At 39.4% G+C, this 9726-nt stretch overlaps 1 long non-coding RNA gene across 1 annotated transcript; it reads right to left on the bottom strand.

The window, feature by feature from the left end:
• Positions 1 to 1752: 1752 nt before the first annotated feature.
• On the bottom strand, positions 1753 to 8347 carry LOC138010586 (uncharacterized). The gene is made up of 3 exons (XR_011124497.1): positions 8122 to 8347; positions 3802 to 3912; positions 1753 to 1974 (listed from the first exon to the last, which is right to left on the bottom strand). It is a non-coding gene; the product is annotated as an uncharacterized lncRNA (long non-coding RNA).
• Between the last annotated feature and the right edge of the window lie 1379 nt (positions 8348 to 9726).

Raw genomic sequence — 9726 nt, forward strand, 5'->3', positions numbered from 1 at the left:
CGCATTGTCCTAAAACAGTGGGATTTCAGCATTGGGGTCTTTCTCTTATTCTTGGTTGGCAAAGTGGATGAGCTCAAATGTGAGCTGATCAGGAAAGCGGCTACCAGAGTCACAAACAACGCAGAAGTTATGACAACGTAAAAAGGCATTGTTAAGCAAGCAGACACTTTTTATATTTTCGTTGGAAAGGACAGGATCTAAGGGAGCAATGCCTCTAATTAGATGCATTCAGATTTCAATAAGCGTGACGAAATAGACCTCTCCCCAACTTCAACATCATTTGTGATGCAGGCAATTAACGTCACAAAGTGTCCCCCAAATGTTGCTCCTCAAGTAAGGATAAACAGCTGCATTTACCCTAAGCTAAAAATAACGCTAACGTTTACCCTCACCTTGTTGTTGGAAATATGTCGTAGCAAAGGCTCAGTATTAAAGGCACATTTGGTATTGGGCGTACATCTAATAGACCATTTTACAGTTGTTTGCTCAGTGACCTAGCCTTTGAATGGCTGCGAGGCTGCCGGTGACCGTGTATTGATACAAACCTCACTGCTTTTATCAAGTAAATTGTTTTGTTGTAATTCTAATTAGTCTACATTAACATTAGAAAAGCTCAAAGGTTTGTATCAAAGCAGGGTCACCGGCAGCCTCGCTTCCATTCTTAGGCCAGGTAACTTAGCTACAACTGTAAAATGGTCTGTTAGGTTTATTTCTGGATATAATTGACCAATTAAAAGTTTTGTGCTCAGTTATCAGGCCTATGAATAAAAGCGAGGCTGGAGTTGACCTTGATTTCATACAAACCTTATTGCTTTTCTCATGTAAATTATGTTGTTGCAATGCTAACGAGTTTCTATTTACATAAGAAAAGCAGTGAGGTTTGTCAACTCCAGCCTCGCTTTTATTCAACGGCCTGGTAACTGAGCACAGCCATTCTCGCACTGCTTCGAGAATGGCGTCCAAAAATATACACCTCGCTATTCAGATCAGTTCGTGGTTATAATACTTCCAAGTCGGCATGGAAAGTAACGGAATCCAGTTTCCAGCGATCATATTTGCAGGAAAGGGGAACATCTGAAAACATAATTACAAATTTATCGTCTTGAGCTCATGAGTCCTCGCACAATCCTTTGATTGCATTCTTATGATAAGACGGCGATGTTGGTGTCAACAAAATAGAAAAATGGAACTTAAGTTTTTCATAATAATAGAGTCAAATTCCCAAAAGACTTTTTTCTTTATTGTTCTTTCAACGAAAATGGCTGCCGTGACGTAAGGTGCAGTCAAAGAATCAGAGCAGAAGGAGTAACACGCACTTCACGTGACGTGGGTGGGGGGGGGGGGGGGGGGGGGGGTACAGAGCCAGTGCAGGGACTTTAAATATTTCTTTCGCGATTATACCATCTCGTTTAATTAAGTCGTGCAATGTGGGCAAATTTTCTTAACAACCTCGTCCCCAGGGTCTCTCGTCTCTGCCGCCCTTGTCGTTGAGGGAGGCAGAGAAGAGAGACCCTGGTAACGAGGTTGTTGTCCTAAAGGTACATGCGTATTCGCATTTGTATGCTCACGTCCTGGATTTCACAAAAATGCGTGCCGCACGTGCAGCACGTTTATTTTCCCTCTTTCAACCAATAATATTTTTGTTCCATGGCGTTGTGGTTGCCCTAACCGTCGTCTTTGCTTCAATTTTGGCTCGCGGGATTTTCGGTGTCATCGACTTCCCTATATCGATCACTTAACTGCAAACAACTGTTTTTGCATAGAAATGCATTTTATTCTCTTCTTGTATGATCTTTTTACTTAATTAATGCTCTTTGACGAATAATCCTTGCATCGTAGGTTAAGTCACGTGCATTCTTGAGAAAGCCATTACGAGATTTAATTCTCCCCCAGGCCCGATCCAGACTCCTCCACGCACTTTCCCCAATACCGGCCAACTGGTTTGCATTCGTTACCCTGCACGCAACAGTTAACCTGTAAAAAAAAAAAAAAAAAAAAATTGACGACGTTTCGTCATTTCAATGTAGTGGCGCAGCAGTCCTCGTATCCTGCTATTGTTTGGTATTGTAAGCAACTTCCATTATTTGTTAGTCTAAATCATTGTTTCAATTGTTTAGTCTTTGTTTCTTTGTCTAGGGTAGCAGGCCGATCACATTATATGTTACGAGAGCTGCTACATCACCTTACAATGCTTATGAAGGCCTTATGTTCAGAAATGAAGGAAATCAGATGCACGCCCGATTTTGATAGAACGACTTTTGTATGACCTTAAAAAAGTGTTCGCAATTTGTTTCAAGGACCAATGTTTGGCAAGATGAAAACAAAGCTTCTCCTTATTCCCGCCAAGGAAACTCCTAATATGGGCAGTAAACATTGCCCAATCACATTACTGTATTTCGAATGACGTCTGATCGAAACTTTCCAGAAAGTTCCATGGAGAGATGCGGTTGTTTTCATCCGCGTTCGCTAAGACAATGAAAATTCGTGCTTGTTCGTTTTTGTTCGATAAGCCAATGTAATAATTTGCATTTTTGTTTACGTTCTGTTTTTACATTTATTTTTCAAGGTCACATGAGAGTCGCTCTATCTTTATCTGTGGACTGAAGTTTGGGAACACTTTGTTACCCAATTTTTCTGTATTCCAGACGCCAGTGTTGTTGAAGTTAGGGAAAGAGAGAAAGGGGACACTTCGTGAAGCATATCAAACTCCTAGCGCAATTAACTACTTGCATTCATGGACATATGTATACTTAATGAAGGCGTCAACTGAGTTTTAAAGTAATTAATAATCATTTCTGCGTTAAGAAGACAGTAATCGTTTGGTTGCTTCTTTGGCCTGCACGTCCCGCAAGCACAGCATTTCGAGCTCAGGCAGCTTGCGTCGGAATTACAGACGCACTTGCCATACGAAGAGGAACCGTATAACCTTTTACGCAGAAGCCGTCCTTAGAAGCAAATTAATAAGAGGCTGTAAATCGCCTATACTTTGTTCCCTACTTTAACCTTTCTCAAGTCGAAACGTCACAAATTGACCGTGTTAATGTTTTTTGGGTGATGTAACAAAGAGTGAAAGTGTTTCTCTATCGTTGGCGGTCTTCCCCCATCACAGTCACAAATGGATTTATTTTTAGATACACTTTACGCGCGAAAACATACAAAGGGCCGCTTTCAGAGAAGCCGGCGTGTGAATCAGTTACGTGATGATACGGCATGCGTACAAAATAGAAGTAATTACATTGGCGGAGATCAAGAACTCGATTGTGCGATTCGTGCTCCGATAGTGTTGGGGCGACAAATCCCCGCGTGTAAACCGGCCTTTCGACTGACAAGGAAAGCTCATCTGCTGACAATTTCCCAACTTTATTTAAAAAGTATTTAATCAGAGTTCCTTGTCCCAATAGCGAAAAGCTATCCGTTTGAAATCGGTGCCTAGATGAAAACTGCTCATCAACGCTCAGTTTAAAAGAATCCATATCCTGAGGAATCGGAGATACATTAATTCTATCAATTTTAATAATAATAATAATAATAATAATAATAATAATAATAATTTAATTCTTAAAGGCATTTAAAAATCTCAATGCTTTTACAATATATAAGAATGATAAATAAAATAAATAAAACAATTATATTTACATGCATTGATAAATAATAGAAAAATAATATACTGAAAAACTCATGAAATCAAAAAAAAAAAAAGGTGTAAAAAAAAACAAAAAAAAAAACGGCGGCATGGTCTCGATTTATTTAACTTCTTTTGGGGCATGTTGACCCGTTCCAGTCCCTACTAGCTTTTAATACCTGTAGTCGACACCAGGCCCCACGCTTCTTGCATGGCACCCATTTGCAACATCCATAATAATGGTAGCAGCGGTAACCTCTCGAGCAATGGCCTTGGGGAGAACAAGAATTCTGAGGATTGGATAAAAACATAAGTATAAGATAGTTTGTTAGTTTTTGTGCTTCTGTACACTCACCTCACCCTTCCATCAACCCCCTCCCCTCCCTCCCCCCCCCCCCCCCTCAAGTGCGCTCATCGCTATCTTGTGATCAACCTTGTTCTCCTGCTTTTGCGGCCACGATTATTTGAAACAGTAAACCCTGTTCGGGAGGGAGGAGGCCTTCATTCGAAAACTCCGTTGTTCCTGCTTCATCATACACTGCGATCGTCATCATCATTATCAATAACTTTCTTTTTCGTGTCTTAAAAAATGTGTTTCAACACGATGCAGTTTTAACTAGACGCTCCATGAGCGTGCACTGGGTTGCCTGAGGTACGTGTTACTCAAAAACAGAATGGACTGAGTTGGGTGGTATTGAACTGCAAAGTTCCAGGCAATTTTTTCAAGTCAGGGGTCATGTACACTCTTTAAGGGCTCACCCAGAAGTCGTGCCAGCAGAGTCCCTTTGGCTCACAGGTTTATAAGACGAAACAGATCTTTTTCTGAGGTTAAAAACCTGGCTACCTGCCTAATAATAATTTATCAGAAAGAAAAAAAGCCTGTCATCTTTAGAAAAAAAGGCACGCATTGCGTACGTGTGGTACTGCAGTAACAAAGCGCTTTATTCCATATTGTCAACTGTCTTCCAGGAGATTCAAGTTGTCTTTGCGTAATATGTAGCTCTAAGAGACGTTTTGCACGGCAGCCATGTTGCATGGCAAAAACAATAAAACTGTTTTGCATAAGAAAGAACATTTGGTCTCATAAGAGGATCTATTGTTCCTGTCATGCAACATGGCTGCCGGGCAAACCTCTATACTACACAATATTGTTTTGGCATTGTATATCATTCTACTGCCACGGTAGAAGTCTTAGGTAAATATCCCACTGAGAAGGCATGTGGTTACTAGCAAAGTACTAAACCCAGAAAGATTGAAGAAAATAAAAGGGAATCGAAAAACATTGGCTTCTAGGCTAACAAGCTGATCATTTCAATTTCCCTCGTAACTTCTTTACACCACAAGTATAAGAGTGCACTCTGAGCGTCCGACAGCTTCGTAATACAAAAGTTCACTTAAGTTAAACGCTGTCCGGCAGGGTTAGTATCTGGATGGGTGACCTAAAAAACATACCACTTTGTAACGGAAGCATAGGACCGGAAATTCTATTTTAAAGCTCACAAATGCGAACTAAGTAAAGTACAGATTTTGTTAGATTGCTTTATGCAAAACAAATATTGATGCAAAAGTAAAGAAATATTGATACACAGTTTTTAGGAAGAGCAGACGGGACGGTGGATCGAGGATAAAATATTTTGCCTTCAGCAACAAAATTTACGACGTGAAAACAACATTAATTTTGAACCGCGAATATAAAAAGTTACCATCAGCGAAAAACATTTTGTGAGATTTTTGCTAAACTGAATTTTGTTATTGTACTTTTGTCTGCACAAGTAAATCGCAAAATCGAAAGTGACATCGAATTCAGCGGGCGCCGTGATCAAGTTACAGTAAAGCATCTGTGTCAAATGATGGCAAGATACCGGGTTTTTGTTTTTGTTAGTTTTCTTTTTCTTTCAAGTGTTATAAAGTTTGACAAGAAATGTGCGAATTCAACACTGAAGGTCACAATCTTTGAGGTGGACCATTGCTCCTGCTAAGTCAAAAATTTACTCTCCAACACGAGTTGATTTATCACCAGGTAATTCCATCGTTTTAGAAATAGCAGCTACTTTATTATTCATCAGCGTCACAATTTTTTGCTGATTTGGGGGCTTATTTTGTTGAAACTCAAGCACGCTTCCAACAGACCTGTATATTCCCGTGAACCCTTCCTGCTTACAGAGCACTACCACAAAAATTCACCCGTGTCACGTTTCAACCCAGGTATGCAAATTGTTAAGCTCGAAAATTTCACAACATGATATTAAAATTCACAAAGGCTGGAGATATCACAAAAACGTTTTCCAGCCAGAAATTTATTGAAACAAACAACATATTTGGTTCACATCAAACCCTTTTAGAAAGAACCTTTACCGTAAATAATAAGGCACAAAAGAGATCAGATCAGAGTTGAGTACAAAATAAATGTAAGATGCGAATTCAGTAAACACTGTGATGCATTCAAGGCGTTCGATTCCTTCAATGTTCGTTAAATCCATAAAAAAAAACTGCCATTTGATTTCAGTGTTTTGTATAAGACCAAGTTAGTAAAATATCAGAAACAAAGCTCACTTGATATCCAACGGCGAAAAATGAAATTGTTGTCGAAGACCATTACTCGTCGCTTTAAAGATTCCAGACATTTATTTTTCAACGCCTGTCTTGTTCGTCCTATTGACGTTCCATTCTTGAGCTGCATGAGGGATCCACTAAAATGCCATTCGCGTCACAATGACTATCGACGCCACTGAATTAGTGAAATTTCCAATTGTTAAGACTGTGCAGAGTTGTATACAAGTAAATACAAATGGCCAGACAACTGATATCATAGATCCACTTTATGGATTCCTTCTCTGTATTTGTTGAACCCATGCTGAGTTACCAAAGAATTTTTCATTTGGTTTCAGTGTTCTACATAACAACACACTTGGTAAAACATTAGAAATACAGCTCACTTTGATTTCGGCTCGACGGGCGAAAGATTGTTGTCGAAGTCTATTACTCGTCGCTTTTAAGATCCCAGATACTTATTTTTCACCGCCTGTCATGTTTATCCAATTGACGTTCCATTCTTGAGCTCCATAATGGTACATTATGTTTAAAGATTCACTAAAACGCCATTCGCGTTACAATGACTTTCGACGCCATTGCAGGTTAATTAAATGTTCTCCTGTATGCACCAGAGAAATCTACGCATTACCCCAGGTCCCTCAAACCTAACAAAATACGCACACAAGACTCTATGCACAAAGCATAGCATGACTTAGCAGGGGAGTGCAAGGCAAGACTTTTCATGACGCGGAAAAAAAAAATAAAAATAAAAAGAAAACTAACAAACAAACGCATAAAGGCATCCGAACTAGTCGTCGAAAGGTCGTACGTTCGACTCGGTTTTTCTCCCAGTTGCCCAGTAGAAAAAAACAGATTTCTACATTTTTGGCAAATAACTATAAAAGGACAAAGGAAAACCACAAAAGAAATCTGAAAAAACTCTGTTACGTCCTGACCAGGATTTGAATCTAAGATCCCCTCCCATGGCCACTACACTGTCGAACAACACGCAAGGTACAAGGCTGATTAATCATTTACAGCGGTTATCAGTCACACGCGCTCGTCAACGACTTTTTTTCAATTTTCGAAAGTAAATTTTGGTTGGACGTCACTCAAATGTTTCCATGACAATAGTCGGCCTGTTCATGCACATGGCGACAGCCGAATTCACACGCAGACAAAAGTCGTTAATCACGTGCGCGCGAGGCTATCAATAAACTGCCCTTGTTTCAGTAGCCAATGACGCTCTCTTTGAGAATGATGAAAAAAGATTGTTCTGGTATCTTCGTTGTCACGGCAACCTTTTTTTTATAAAATCATAACAGCTGTTGTATTGACAAGTTTTCCGAGTGAATTTCCGTGGCAACATATTTGGGTTTGATGATTTTCGACCCAGCTGGAAAAATATAATTTTCGTTAGAACAGTAAACTTTAACGCCACATTAACTTTTTCATCAACCGCTTCAGGGTCAAACTATTCTTTGAGTCTTTACATGGAATCGAAGGAAAACGGTGCCATTTCTGAAAAACGCTTTATATCATTCGGTTACATTTGTTTTGAAAGAATCTCACGTATCACCTAAATGTTCGGCATTTTTTTCAAATATTTTTGGACCTTTCTTGGCATGAGCTATTAAGAAAAATGATCAATTAAGATGTTAGCTGTTGTGACAGGAATGTGAATTTTTAGAACTTACTTCAAGAATGTCTGTTAAAGTTAAACGACTTTTGGTAAAAAATATGAACTGACGAGTCGATACCAAACTTGTTCTCTGAGTTTTGTGTTTTTGTTTTAACATTTTATAAAGACACTGTAAGCTGGGATCCCAAAGTTTTCTAAGTAACTGTGGTTAAGTAAAGCATTTAAAAGAAATCGAACCATTATGGGTAAAACGCATGAAATCTCTCTGTGGTTATTTTTTGAAAAAATAAGAATCATGATTATTTAAAAATCAAATTGCGCTTACTTTACAATGCCAGGTCCCTGAGGAGCCGTTATGCGCACGTTTGGCAGGCTCTTTCTGCATCGCAGTATCTTGATCCTCGATGTATAGTACGTTTGCATTTACGGTTAATATCACAGCAAAGCCTACTATGGCAAAGGAAACCAACGCTGTTAACGCCATCTCGAAATCCCTGCCTTGGTGTTTTGTTACAAATGCACAATCTCCTATGCTGTTAGATTATAACTGTATCTTGTGTTTGCTTGTTTGCTTTCTAAAGCATCCTTAAACTAGCATAATTTAACGTCAGAAATACTGTCTTTTGATGAAGTTTTCTTTTTAGCGTAAACTAATTTATGTCAGTGTTGACAGTTCAATTGAATGACACACTTTTTTGTGGAAGTAGGGAAAAAAAAACAACAATATTAGTCAGATAGATAAGGAGAGATCCTCGTCAATTTTGTAGTTTCCTATTGACCATGAAATCACCTTTTATAACAAACACATGACTATACAGCAACAGAGAATATTTTTGTTGTCAATTGTCGAACATCCCAGTATCCATATCTAATTATTCTTGCAATAAGCAAACGTCAGTGTAAAAAGTTTTTTCTGTGATGTTTATTCACTCGCTTACAAAGTCTTGCTCGTTTGGTTTGCAAAAACAAATTCTTGAGTAATCATTGCGAATATACTTTAAATCTGAATGAATATTTTAGCCAGCTGCCTGATTTCCTCAGAGATTAGAGGACCGTATGATGGAGAAATATTTCGGTGCAAATACACGCCCATTGCACGTAAAAGAAATTATTTCGCTTGTGCAGTACTTGCAGAGAAATTGACTTTCACTACTAACAATCACATTTTCTTGATTTCTTTTCGTTCAACTGAATACAAAGCTAGCATGAACGCAAACAACTTAAACACACCGGCCTTTTTGTCATAGATTAAAGACTTCGCTTTGTTCTAAGAAAAGTGGAGTGCAGCCATGGAGTGCAGACGTGTTTTCGCTCGCTCCGCCTTAACAGCGTTATTGCTCGCATCTGCTTTAGTTTTCCGCTCTGAAAGTGGACCAAAGTCCTCAACTACTGCCATCTCATACCATGACACAACTCTACATGGCTCAATGAACTCTTTTAACAGCACCGGCTCCGTTAATGTCGCCATGCAGGCTCTGCAGTTGAGCCGCCATTTGGCCGGTAGAGGTGCACGTGGAAAGCGCTTTCTATCTTCTCGATTTTCATACTACGCCAATGCCGACTCCAACTTTCAACTAACAAGGATTGTTTCTTCTGGCGATGTCTCACCAAATCCTGGCCCTATGGGCGAAGGTAATAATCCTGCGAAATGTTCAGGTTGCAACCGAACCATTGCACGAAATCATCGAGCCGTTGAATGCAACCACTGCTATAACATGTGGCATATCAAATGCGGAAATGTCTCCCCAAGTCAATACAACTATTTTTACAAAGATAGGACTTCCAAATGGACCTGTGCGAGATGCCTAGCGCCTGCCACCGATATAAGCGCAAACATACAGAACGATCTTCGCAAAGGAATAGAGCTTGACTCATTAATTCCACTGAAAAATTGCCTCCACACTAGTACTAAGGATGTCTCGATTGTCCA

This window comes from Montipora foliosa, chromosome 7, assembly GCF_036669935.1.
Source record: "Montipora foliosa isolate CH-2021 chromosome 7, ASM3666993v2, whole genome shotgun sequence".
Classification (NCBI taxonomy): domain Eukaryota; kingdom Metazoa; phylum Cnidaria; class Anthozoa; order Scleractinia; family Acroporidae; genus Montipora; species Montipora foliosa.